Below are 13,026 nucleotides of genomic sequence, written 5' to 3' on the forward strand. Positions count from 1 at the left end.
TTGGAAAAGTATATGAAAAATCTGTCAAGTTTTTTACTTACTTCGTGTCATCGAACACGTCTCAATGACATCGAACATACATGTTCGATGACATCGAATGTGACTCGATGACATCGAATAAGTGTCTTCGGATGTCCAACAACCACATAACATTACAGAACAAAATTTTGAGTCATCGAACATGTCTCGATGACATTGAACACAAATATTCAATGACAATGAATGTGGCTCGATGACATTGAATTAGAGACTTCAGAGGTCCAGCAAGCACAAGCTAAAAATAACTTAAAAATTTGATGACTCGAACAAGCATTCGATGACACCGAACATCAACATTCGATGACATCAAATGTGGCTCAATGACATCGAGAATTAAGCAACTTATGTCCAGCAAGCTTAAGCTAAAAATCACTTGGAAATTTGATGACTCGAACAACCGTTCGATGACATCAAATGTGACTCGATGACATCGAGAATTGAGTAACTTATGTTCAGTAAGCTCAAGATGAAAATCACTTTAAAATTCGATGACTCAAACTTCATTCGATGACATCGAAATTCAAATTTTGATGACATCCAATCACGTTCGATGACATCAAATAAAGACAGGAAAATGTCCAATAAGCTGTGGAGAAAAATCACTTAAAAATTCAAGGACTCGAACTCGATTCGATGACATCGAAATTCAAATTTCGATGACATCAAATCACATTTGATTGAATAATGATAGAGAAGTGTTCAGCAAGCTTTAAACATTTTTAGCTAAAATCCCAATGTCATCGAACTGCCATTCAATGACATCGAAGGTGACGTTTAATGACATCGAACCTACTTCGATGACATCGAATGTAGAAAGAATCTGCCCATTTTATTATCGTTGGGATTTTTGCCTTTATATTCGGAAGGTTGGTTTCTGAGTTTGTATTGAGAAAAAGAGTGAGCTCTGAGAGAATGAACTTCACCATTCAAGGATCCTCCAGCAACCCACTTAATGGCAAATCATTGTGTTGGAATCTCTTGAATGCCTAATACCCTGGAATCTCTCTGTCATCAAAAGACCAACATCAATTAGAGTAGATTCCTCAAATACCTTGACCCAACTCTGGCGACTTACATTGGGAGCATCTACAGTTGTTGCGGTTCAAGGGAGCTGAAGATTCTTCGTCATCAAGGGAGATCATCTTCATCATGTGCTAGAAATGAGGCTCACCTACTTATAGGTAAGTCTTTAGAGTCCATAGAATCTGAGCATCCTTCCTTGTGAAGGATTGATTTTTAAGTTGTATCTCATAATCTTATCAAGACCTTTTACAGGCCTCTGATGAGAGAATATGCATAGAGTCCTTGTGTAGGATCTATTATGCCTTGTGTAAGCATGATTGATCACCTTATGTTGGCATGTATGGTTGCCTTGGGTAGGTAATTCCTTGTGTAAGATATATCTATTTTGTGTAGACAATACCTTGTGTAGGTTGTAAAGCTTTGTGGTTAACTTGATTTAAAACCATCAGATAGTGAAATCTGACACACTCAAGGGTGGAGTGGGTCAGCCGAGAGTGGAGTAGGCACATAGCCAAACCACTATATATTGCTGGGTTTGTGATGATTCTTGCATATTTGGATTGATTGATTGATATGTTTAAATGTTCTACTAAACTTAGATCCTTAAAATGCTTTAGAATATGAATGTGAATGATTCTCTGATAATCTCACTGAACTAATTTTTTATTAGTAAACATAACCAGATAGTAAGATTAGAATTTTTGAAAAGTCTTATTCACCCCCCTCTAGGACACTTTGACCAATTCCATACTTCTACTATAGTGGTTCTACCACAATTTCAATTGGTATCAAAGTAGGTTCCTATTAAAGGGTTTAACAACCTAGAGAGACATCTTGACTGAAGTTGGAATTATGGCCAAAGGAGTAGGATCATCAGTTTTGAGACCACCCATCTTTGATGGTTCAAATTATGCATACTAGAAAGCAAGAATGCACTATTTTCTGCAATCCCTAGACCATGATGTTTGGGAAATAGTTGAGAATGGATATGTACCACCTACTAAACATGTAGTACTGGAAAATGGTACAACTATTACCAAACCAAAATCGAAAGAGATATGGACTACTTTTAATAAGGAAAAGAAAACTTATGAAGCCAAAGTTATGAATGCTATTTACTGTGCAGTTTCACACAAAGTATTCAATCAAATTAGCATGTGTGGAACTTTAAAAGAAGCATGAGATCTATTGGAAACAACCCATGAAGGAACTAGCATGGTAAAAAGATCTAAGCTGCAACTTTTGACATCATAATTTGAACACATCAGGATGGTAGAACATGAGACATTCATGGAGTTTTTCACAAAGCTAAATATCATATGTAACTCCATGGGTGGACTAGGAGAGAAAGTTCCAGTATCCAAATCTGAAGGAAAATTTTGAGATCCCTACCAAAACGATTTACCTCCAAAGTTACCACAATTGAAGAATGTAGGAATATCGATGAAATGAAAGTAGAAGAACTAGTAGGTTCCCTACAAGCTTTTGAACTACACTTTAAACCACCCACAAAATTCAAAAATAATACTCTCAAGGCCTTTAAGAACATAACTACAATAGAGGAAGAGGAAAGTGAAAATGAAGATGTTGATGAGGAAGTGGCTCTCCTGGCTCAACGGTTCAAAAAATTCTTCAACAAGAACTGTGAAAAACCATATAACAATAAGGGGAAACATTTGGACAACAAACGCCAAATAGGAAAAACTTTTAGAAAGTCCAAAGAACCTCAATGTTATAATTGCTGAAAATATGAGCATTTTTCCACTAAATGTCCTGCTAAGAAATCAAAAGGAAAGGTTATGGTAGCCACATGGGATGACACTAATGAATCAAATTCTGAATCCGGGAATTCTGAAAGTGATGGAGACCAAAAGTCTTTAAAAATACTTATGGCCTTCACCTCCACAGTCATTTCCAATCCAAAGGACAATGAGGAAATGGATAAATAATAAGCCAAAGAGATACTCTCCTCAAATGATGAGGAAGAAGAAGAAGAAGAAGAAAGGAAAACATACATGATGCTTATGATCAACTTTATATCCATAGCATTAGTGTCCTTAAAAAACTTGGTATTGCTGAAAACAAAAACAAACAATTACAAAAAGATCTAGATAAAACTCTAGAAATCAATACCCACTTGATAAATGATCTTCAGCAATATCATATGAAAATGACAAACTAGAAAGGACAACAACATCCCTCACATCTGAAATGCAGAAATTAAACAAACAGATTAAACATCTAAAATTTGAAAATATGCGTCTAAAGACTGAAAATCATAAACTGAGATTAAATGCAGAAAAATCAAAACAATCTGTTGAACTTAGTCATAGGTTCTCCCAAAGTAATGAAAAACTAGAGAGACTTCTAGGAATTGGAAGAAATCAAAAGGATAGGAGAGGCTTAGGCTATGAAATTTGTAAATTGAAATCTTTTCCTACACCACCCATGACTAAGAAAATTGTTGCATCTGGAAGCAACAAAAGAAACACTCTTATTTCCCATTCATGTGGAGACTTGGGACATTACAAGTTTGAATGTCTTACATTTGGTAAGTCTCACCCTACTTCCGGGTTAAACTTTTCTGGTAAATTTAAACCAATTGGAAGAACAATTCAAAAACCTAAGAACCCTTCAAAAAACACATTAAATGAAGGAAGGAAATATCCTACTCCACCCAAGATGACAAAAAGGATAGAGGAGCTACTAAATTAGGTAGCTCAACTGAATCGAAAAACTGAAGAATTGATGAGACATGGGAATCTGGTTCAGTTGCCCGAGAAATCCAAACAACCCCAAGGAGAAGACAAAGTATCATCTCTAAAAGAAAATTGTCACCAAATGGGTGATAAAGAATAAGAATAACTGCCTAGTAATTCATACCGCTCTTAAAGCAGGCAGTAATTCTAAGTGGTATCATGATAGCGGCAGACACATGACAGGTGACCAAACACAATATTGTACATATTTGGAATTTGATGGTGGGTCGATCACATTTGGAGATGGGAGCTCCGCCAAGATAATTGGGCAAGGAACAATAGTTGGCCCTAGATTGCACAAGATTGAAGATGCTCTTTGTGAAGAAGGATTAAAACATAATCTCTTTGGTATTTCCCAAATCTGCAATAAAGAACACTTGGTCACATTCTCTAAAGATGTGTGTAAGATCTTAGACCTTACAGGAAAATTCATTATGAAAGGTCTTCGCACAAGTGATAACTGCTATGTAATTGAAAGTGGTGGGGAGAATGTTTTATCTACAAGATGCCACATGGATGTAAATAATGAATCCAAGCTATGACACCAAAAGGCTTGGACATGTCCACTATTGGAACTTGGCTAAGCTAAGCTCAAAAAATTTGGTGAGAGGACTTCCTAAGATTCAAAAGGAAGAGAAGAATGTATGCGGTGATTGTCTTAAAGGCAAACAGATAAAGGTTGGACATAAAAAGACAACCACCATTGCAACTTCCAAACCACTTGACTTGTTACATATGGATCTAGTGAGTCCCACCAAAGTTGAGAGCCATAGTAGAAAAAGATACTTTTTGGTAGTGGTAGATGATTACTCCAGATTCACTTGGGTCGCCTTTCTTTGGGAAAAATCTAATGCATTTGATGAATTTTTTATTATGACAAAATGACTCCAAAATGAGAAAGGATATTGTATAAATCGTATAAGGAGTGATCATGGTGGGGAGTTTGAGAATGATCTATTCCAAAAGTATTGTGATGAGAGTGGAATCCGATATGAATTCTCTACCCCAAAAACACCACAACAGAACAAAGTGGTTGAAAGAAAGAACCAGGTGTTGCAAGAAATGAGCTCGGTTATGCTAAATAGCAAAAATATGGCTTAAAGATTTTTGGGCCAAAGCTGTCAATACTGCCTGCTACATAATTAATAGGGTATATCTTAGAGCAGGTTTAAATAAAACTTTGTATGAGTTGTGGTATGGAAAACAGCCTAGTGGGAAATATTTTCATGTCTTTGGTAGTAAATGTTACATTCTTAAAGACAGATAACAACAGGTAAATTTGACTTTAAAAGTGACGACGATAACCAAGTCCAGAATCCGGACCTGACCCCAGAGGAGTTGATAAGCCTATACCTGGTCAAGCACGATAGCCAAGAACCATGGTACTACTTCGCGACTCGAGGCAGTAAGGGGTCAGGGCTGGTAATGAATCTTCCGTCCTCCAATAAGGACTGGAAGAATAAGTGGTTCTGGCCCGCGGGCGAATGGGAGGCGCTGACTGCTGAACTTGGGACTCTGATGACTTGGGTCCCCACCCGATTCTCAAAAACAAGTCAGACTCTAGGCATTCCCTCCTTTTTTTGTGCCCTTCTCGTTTACTCTAGTTGGACTGAAGCTTTCTTTATCCTTGTAGATTTCCCAAGGGCCCTGCCTCTCCTCGACTAAGACCAGAAGAACTACATTGCTAAGGCTAGTGCGCAATCGGGAGAGCTTCGCTCCTGGTCGGACCTGATCACAAGCGCCAACCTTCACCGATCTGGACTTTGCAAGTCCCAACCTCGCCCAACATCTTTCAGTAAGTTTCTCTTCCGTTTTCTTTGGAGAGGTCAAACTTATTCACTTAGTTGTTGATTTGTTATCCTCTGAGCAGGCATGGCCGAGGTATTTGGTTCTCGGAGGAGGAAAGCCACCCCAACGGCAGAGGAGATGTTGAGGGCTGAACCCCGGATGAAGACCACCGTTCGGAGGAGGCAAGTTGCTCCTCGTGGGGAGGGCCCCTCAGGTCTAGTTTCTATTGCTGCAGCTCTGGCTACAGCCCTAATTCCTGATTATTGCCTGAATTTATGTGGATGACATAGTCTTTGGATCCACTTGTGAAGATGTTGCTCATAATTTTTCTGAATTAATGAAATCTGAATTAGAAATGAAAATGCACAATAAGATATTTGTATGTCGGTCCAAATACATAAAAGATCTAGTAAAAAGATTTGGACTTGAATCTAGACGTACTCATCATACTCTCATGAGCACCACACTCAAACTTTTCAAAGATGCCAATGGTAAAAGTGTGGCCCAACACTTGTACCATAGCATGATAGGTAGATTACAGTACCTAACTGCGAGTCAATCGGATATAGTCTTTAGTGTTGGTGCATGCGCTAGATTTTAGTCCGATCCAAAAGTATCACACCTATCCACGGTTAAAAGAATTATCCGGTATGTGGCTAGAACTACCAATTTCGGCTTATGGTACTGAAAAGGCCTAGCTATATGTCCTAGAGGGGGGGTGAATAGGACAATGCCAAATAAAACTTAAAACAGCGGAATTAAAAAGAATATGATAGCCAAAGTAAATCACAATGCAGGAAAGTAAAATAACCTCAAAATTCAGATCTTGAGAGGTTGATACAAATGTTATTCTAAGGACAACCTTACACCAAAAACCAGAGTTTATGGTAGGACAACCTTATTTCTAGAAAGATCTTTGTATCAAATCTCAAATCGAAGAGGAATACAGAATTAAATACAAACTGAATTGAAATAACTTGTAATTACAAATGTATTGTTCTAGGGACAGCCATACACCATAAAAATGGCAGGGCAACCTTGCTGGAACAACTTTCAAAAGAAATTAAAATATCAAGCGATAAAGGAATAACATAAAATAAATTCTAAACTATTACAACATTCTCACAATGCTTAAATTAAATGATTACAACATTCACCACCATACATACATCCCACAAAAGAATAATTAAAAATCAGAAGTATAAATCATTCAACCACAACACAAGGGATTATAGTGGTTTGCCTGTGTGTTCACCAACTGTTAAACAACAGCCACACAGAATGCTACTCCACTCCTAATATCCTCACACAGGGGATATTAGCGTTCACTAAAAATAGGTTTTCCCAGGTTCACCCAAAACCTTTACAATTGTGTCTTTGTCTGTGGGCTTACACAATTAAAAAAACCCCACTTCTGAGTTTTCCTGGCTCTCCTCAGATAACCAATACAACAAGATTTTTCTGGCAAATCTTGAAAGAAACCAAAACAGAAAGGAATTTACAATAAAATGTAAAATAACTGATTATCTCCTTCGTTGTAGCAGCCCGGTAGGACCAAATCAGAATAGATGATTGAATGTCCAAGTTCAATGTCCAGTACTCAATTACAATGGTTCTAATTCTAATAGATTTTAAATTAAACCGAATAGGGCTTGCCTTAATTGATTTTGATTCCAAAGAAAGGGAATAATAATTCCTCTTATCAAATCAGATTGGAATAGCAGAAACAAAATCAATTAAAATAAAGCTAAGGAAAGAGAATATTAAATAAGCACACTTAGCTTGGAGCACAGAATTATCTCTCAGAAGTTCGACGAAGATTGGCTTGAATAGATTAATTAATTCGATAATTTCTTCTGAGATTCGTGCACTATTTATAGGTGAGCAGATCGGGTCTTCGACTAGTCTAGGGAGCTCTTCGACTAGTCGAAGCAATAACAGATATTTGAAAGATCCGGCGGGATAAGCTCTGACCGTTTTACGACTGGTCGAAGGTCACCTTCGACTGGTCGTAGGTCACCTATGACTGGTCGTAGGTTTCCTTCGACTTGTTGAAGAACCTATAATACATCACTGGATTTCGAGTTGAAGATTTACGACTGGTCGAAGATGCAGTCGACACTGTTCCTACGACTGGTTGAACAGATTCCTGGACTAGTCGAAGCCTAACAAATTTCATCCGGAATTTGTAACAAACTCACGACTGATCGAGGAATTTCTTAGACTGGTCGAAGCAACTCTAGGACTAGTCGAAGAACAGACCAAACTCATGTAAAATAAACATTCGATTTATGTATCCGAAATGACCTACTTCTAAGGTCAACCTATGGTCAGTCAAACCTCAATCATGAAGTATGGACATTGAAACATTAGGAACAAGTGACCTTGAAGTATGAGCCTTGAAGTCTTGATGTAGTTGAAATTTTGATGAAGCTCAACCTTGAAAGAGTCTTGAGTTCTTTACAAACTGCCTTCTACTCTTCTTGAAGTACAGCTTGAGTCTTGTCTTGTGAGCAGTTCTTGCATTCAAGATTAATCCTTGTACTTGAGCTTTGCTTGTTGTGAGCTTAGCTTGATTATGAATGTTGATCCTTGAGAGAGCTTCACTTATGCAAGTTATATATATAACAGTGATTTTGGCACCACAAATTTGACAACAAATAGGGATATAAACTATAGCACTTACAATCTCCCCCTTTGTCAAATTAGTGACAAAACACATAACCAAGATAAACAAAAAGTAAAACAACTGGTTAATACCTGCAAATCAATATTCAATTTTCAACATTCAACAAGCTCAAACATACTCCCCCACTCCCCCTGAGTAACATAATCAATGCTACTCCTCTCACAATCACATCGTTAAGAACAAACCATTCTCCCCCTTTTTGTCACAATATGACAAAGGAGAACTAAATAAAGGAATATATGAGAGTAAACATGAGGAGTTATGAGAGTATAGCAAAGCAGAGATAGAGATACTCAGCATAGCTTCACATAGAATAAATATCCAGCATAAAACATAGATAATATCCAACTCAAAATCAGTCAACCAAGTGCTAAGTTATAAAGTTATTACAGACCAGAAGTCTCATATAAACTACTCAGAACTAGAATCAGATGATGGAGCAGGAATAGAGGGATCAAGTTGGTGCATGCCTTTGTTCAAGCGCCTAAGATATTTGTGCATGTACTTGAATTGTAAATCATGAGCAACAGACATGTTTTCCAACTTTACATTTATATTCTCAACTTTATCCTCTAATGCACTCAGACGTGCATCAACATCAGATGGTACAAAATCTGGATCATTTGCTGAGTCAGAATCCAGTTCCTCAAAAATGTCATCCATATTAATGTCAACACCAGCTTCTTCATGACCACCATCACCACCTTGTTCAGGAAGTAGATCCAACTTCATCTTATTGATATTTGTATTGTTGAAGATCAGATGATGGATTGGTGCCTCATCAACCAGCATATCGACTAACATATGAGTAGCCAATACAGTCATTAAATAGGCAAAAGGAATGTCACTATGACCAGGATGGAGTCTAAACTGAAGAATGAAATGACAGATTAAGGATGGCAAACAAATCTGAGTACCATTGGAAATAGCATGGATAACACGAATCATAAATGAAGTCAAGTCAGATTTATTACCCGAACGAGGATACAGATTAAACACAAAGATTCTGTGGAGAATTCTGTACTTGGGTAACAAATACCTTGCGGGAAGCGCATTCCCTTTTTGAGTCCATTGAACATCCATGTTGCACAAATCTCTAGTGAGCATGCGTTTTTCAGACATTGAGGGTTTATCAGTTAAGTTATGGATAGGAATACCCACATCATTCACAGGAATGTCCATAAGGGCTGAAATTAAATGACGATCAACGTCAAAAGGCCCTTCTCTAGTAGAAATTTTAAAAGTTAAATCATCCTGTGAGAAAGCACTAATACATGTAAACATGGATTGGGCAATGGACCAGTATGCAGGCCCACCCCAATGTAATAAGTTAACCCAACCTACAGCTTCAAGCATAGGAAGGATGTCAAAAGGTGCAATATGATTAACATCAACAGGATGTTCAACAATAACATTACGTAATCTAATGTCCCTGACATATGATGGATCATCATTGGGAACAAGAAGATGATGTTTAGAGATAGCGGTCGATCTGGAGGAAGAAGAAGGACCACAGGAAGTAGTTTTTCTACCTCTAGAAGCCATTTGCAACAAGGATTACAAGGAATAAAGAAGTTGCAAAGGATTGAAAAGTGGGTTTACTCAAAACAGATTTTTCAAAATCCAAACCCGAAATCTCAATGAAATTCAAAATAGAAAGCTTAATGCTTGAAAAGGAAGCAAACTAGACACAAATCTGTAAGAAAAAGTGATTTGGAACACTAACCTTGAAGAACAAGAAAGATGGGTTCTACAAGTCGAAGCTCGGCTCCAAGGAGAAGAAAAATGAAATGAAGAAGAAAGTAAAAATCCCTAATTTTAAGTGAAACCCGAGTTCTACGACTGGTCGTGGGTATCTACGACCGGTCGTAGGTCGACAGGTCGAGTATACTCACGACAGGTCGAAGAATGCCCAAAAAAAATTCATATTTCTTGTAAATTATACAAAAATTGGAATTTAATCTAGCAAATATATACACTATAATACAAGTAGGCATAAATAATTATTTTAAAATGCACATGCCAAGATCAAATTTCATCTTTATGAACCTGCTTTTATCGAGAGGTTTTGTGAAAATGTCAGCTCGTTGATCTTCAGTAGGAATATATTCTAGAGATATAACTTTTTCTTCTACTAATTCCCTTATATAATGAAATCTAATGTCAATGTGCTTAGTACGAGAATGCTGAATAGGATTTTTTGAAATATTTATCGCACTGGAATTATCACAATGTAATAACATAGAATCCTGTTTAATTCCATAATCACTTAGCATTCGTTGCATCCAAACAAGCTGTGTACATGCATTACCAGCTGTGATATACTTAGCTTCAGCTGTTGAAAGTGATATAGAATTTTGTTTCTTACTAAACCAGGAAACTAGACAATTTCTAATGTAAAAACAACCATCACTGGTTGATTTTCTATCATCTAGATTACCAGCCCAGTCAGCATTCGAGTACCCAGCTAATTGAACATTGGTTTTATGAGGATATCAGAGATCGAGATTTACAGTACTTGCGACATATCTAATAATTCGCTTGACAACAATCAAGTGAGATTCTTTTGGATCAGATTGATATCTTACGTAAATTCCAACACTTAGAGAAATATCAGGTCTACTAGCAGTTAAATATAACAAACTACCAATCATACTCAGATAAAGTTTTGAGTCAACATTTTTACCATTAGAGTCTTTTAAGAGTTTCAGGGTAGTACTCATAGGAGTATCGAAATTCTTGCCATTCTCAAATCCAAATCTCTTGATTAGATTCAGAGCATACTTAGATTGAGAAATGAATATTCCTTCAGGTTGTTGCTTTACTTGCAATCCAAGGAAATAAGTCAATTCCCCAACCATGCTCATTTCGAATTGTGATTTCATCAAATCTGCAAACTCAGTAGTCAAGTCAGTATAAGTTGATCTATAAATGATATCATCAACATAAATCTATACCATTAAGATATGATCATTATGTTTTTTAACAAACAGAGTTTTATCGACAGATCCCATTTAAAAATTATGACTTAAAAGAAACTTCGTTAGTTTCTCATACCATGCCCTAGGTGCTTGTTTTAATCCATAAAGTGCCTTTTTAAGCCGATATACATGATCAGTATTTTTGGAATCTTCAAAACCCATTGGCTGTTCAACATAGACTTCTTCATGTAAATCGCCATTTAGAAAAGCACTTTTCACATCCATCTGATAGATCTTTATCTTTTTAAAACATCCAATGGATATAAATAGCCTGATAGATTCAAGACGTGCTACTGGTGCAAAGGTTTCATCAAAATCAATCCCTTCAATTTGAGTATAACCTTGTACCACTAGTCTAGCCTTGTTTCTAATTATATTTCCACACTCGTCAGACTTATTTTTGAAAATTCATTTTGTTCCAATGATGTGTTTATCTTTAGGTCTTGGTACGAGATACCAAACATCATTTCTTATGAATTGGTTGAGTTCATCTTGCATCGCAACAATCCAGTTCTCATCAGCAAGAGCTTCTTTTACGTTAGATGGTTCAATTTGGGATGTAAAACATACATAATTACATATATCCTCAAGTTGTCTACGGGTGCGAACACCGGTGAGAGGGTTTCCAAGAATTTGTGTGGTTGGATGATCTTTAACAGTCCTCAATTCAGAATCAGTCTGAATTATCAATAATTAGTACTTCATCATTATCTGAATTAGAAATTGGTGTGTTTAAGTGATCCTCAATGACAACATTAATGGATTCTTGAATCACACTAGTCCTTTTGTTCAGAACCCTATAAGCTCGACTGTTTAAGGAATATCTTAGAAGAATACCTTCATCACTCTTCGTATCAAATTTTTCCAAATTTTCACGATCACGTAAAATATAACACTTGCTGCCAAAAACTCGAAAGTATTTAACAGTAGGCTTTTTATTGAACCACAATTCGTAAGCCATTTTATTTTTATCTTTGCTAGTGTAGACTCGGTTAATAATATAGCAGGCTGTGTTGACTGCTTCAGCCCAAAGATTTTTAGAGAGCTTCATGCTATTCAACATGACATTAGCCATTTCTTGAAGCACTCTATTCTTTCTTTCAACAATTCCATTTTGTTGTGGAGTTTTTGGAGTAGAGAATTCATGTAATATTCCTTGGTCGATACAGAACTTCTCAAAATTGTTATTCTCAAATTCAGATCTATGATCACTACGAATTTTACTGATTTGAGAAGATTTTTCAGTTTGAATCCTTTTGAAAACTTTTCTTACTTCTTCAAAGGTTTCAGATTTATCCCTTAAGAAGACTACCCAAGTGAATCTGGTAAAGTCATTAACTATTACCAGGATATACTTTTTCCCACCACGACTTTCTATTCTGGTAGGTCCTATCAGATCCATGTAGAGAAGTTCGAGTGGTCTTGATGTGGTATTTGAATTTACCTTTTTGTGTGAGTTCTTTGTTTATTTGCCTATCTGGCACTCACCACATATTTTATCTAATTTCTGAAATTTGGGTAAACCTCTTATAAGTTCTCGTTTGCTCAATTTATATAAATTTCGATAATGTACATGTCCAAGACGTTTGTGCCATAAATCAGTCTCGTCTGTATGGACCATGTAACATGTTTGATTAGATGAGCTGGATTCGCTAATAATATAGCAATTTTCAGATGTTCTACGTCCAGTTAATATTACAGAACCCTTATTGTTTAGTATCTCATAGCTTTGATTAGAAAACCGAAC

Source organism: Magnolia sinica, chromosome 13 (genome assembly GCF_029962835.1).
Source record: "Magnolia sinica isolate HGM2019 chromosome 13, MsV1, whole genome shotgun sequence".
NCBI lineage: Eukaryota > Viridiplantae > Streptophyta > Magnoliopsida > Magnoliales > Magnoliaceae > Magnolia > Magnolia sinica.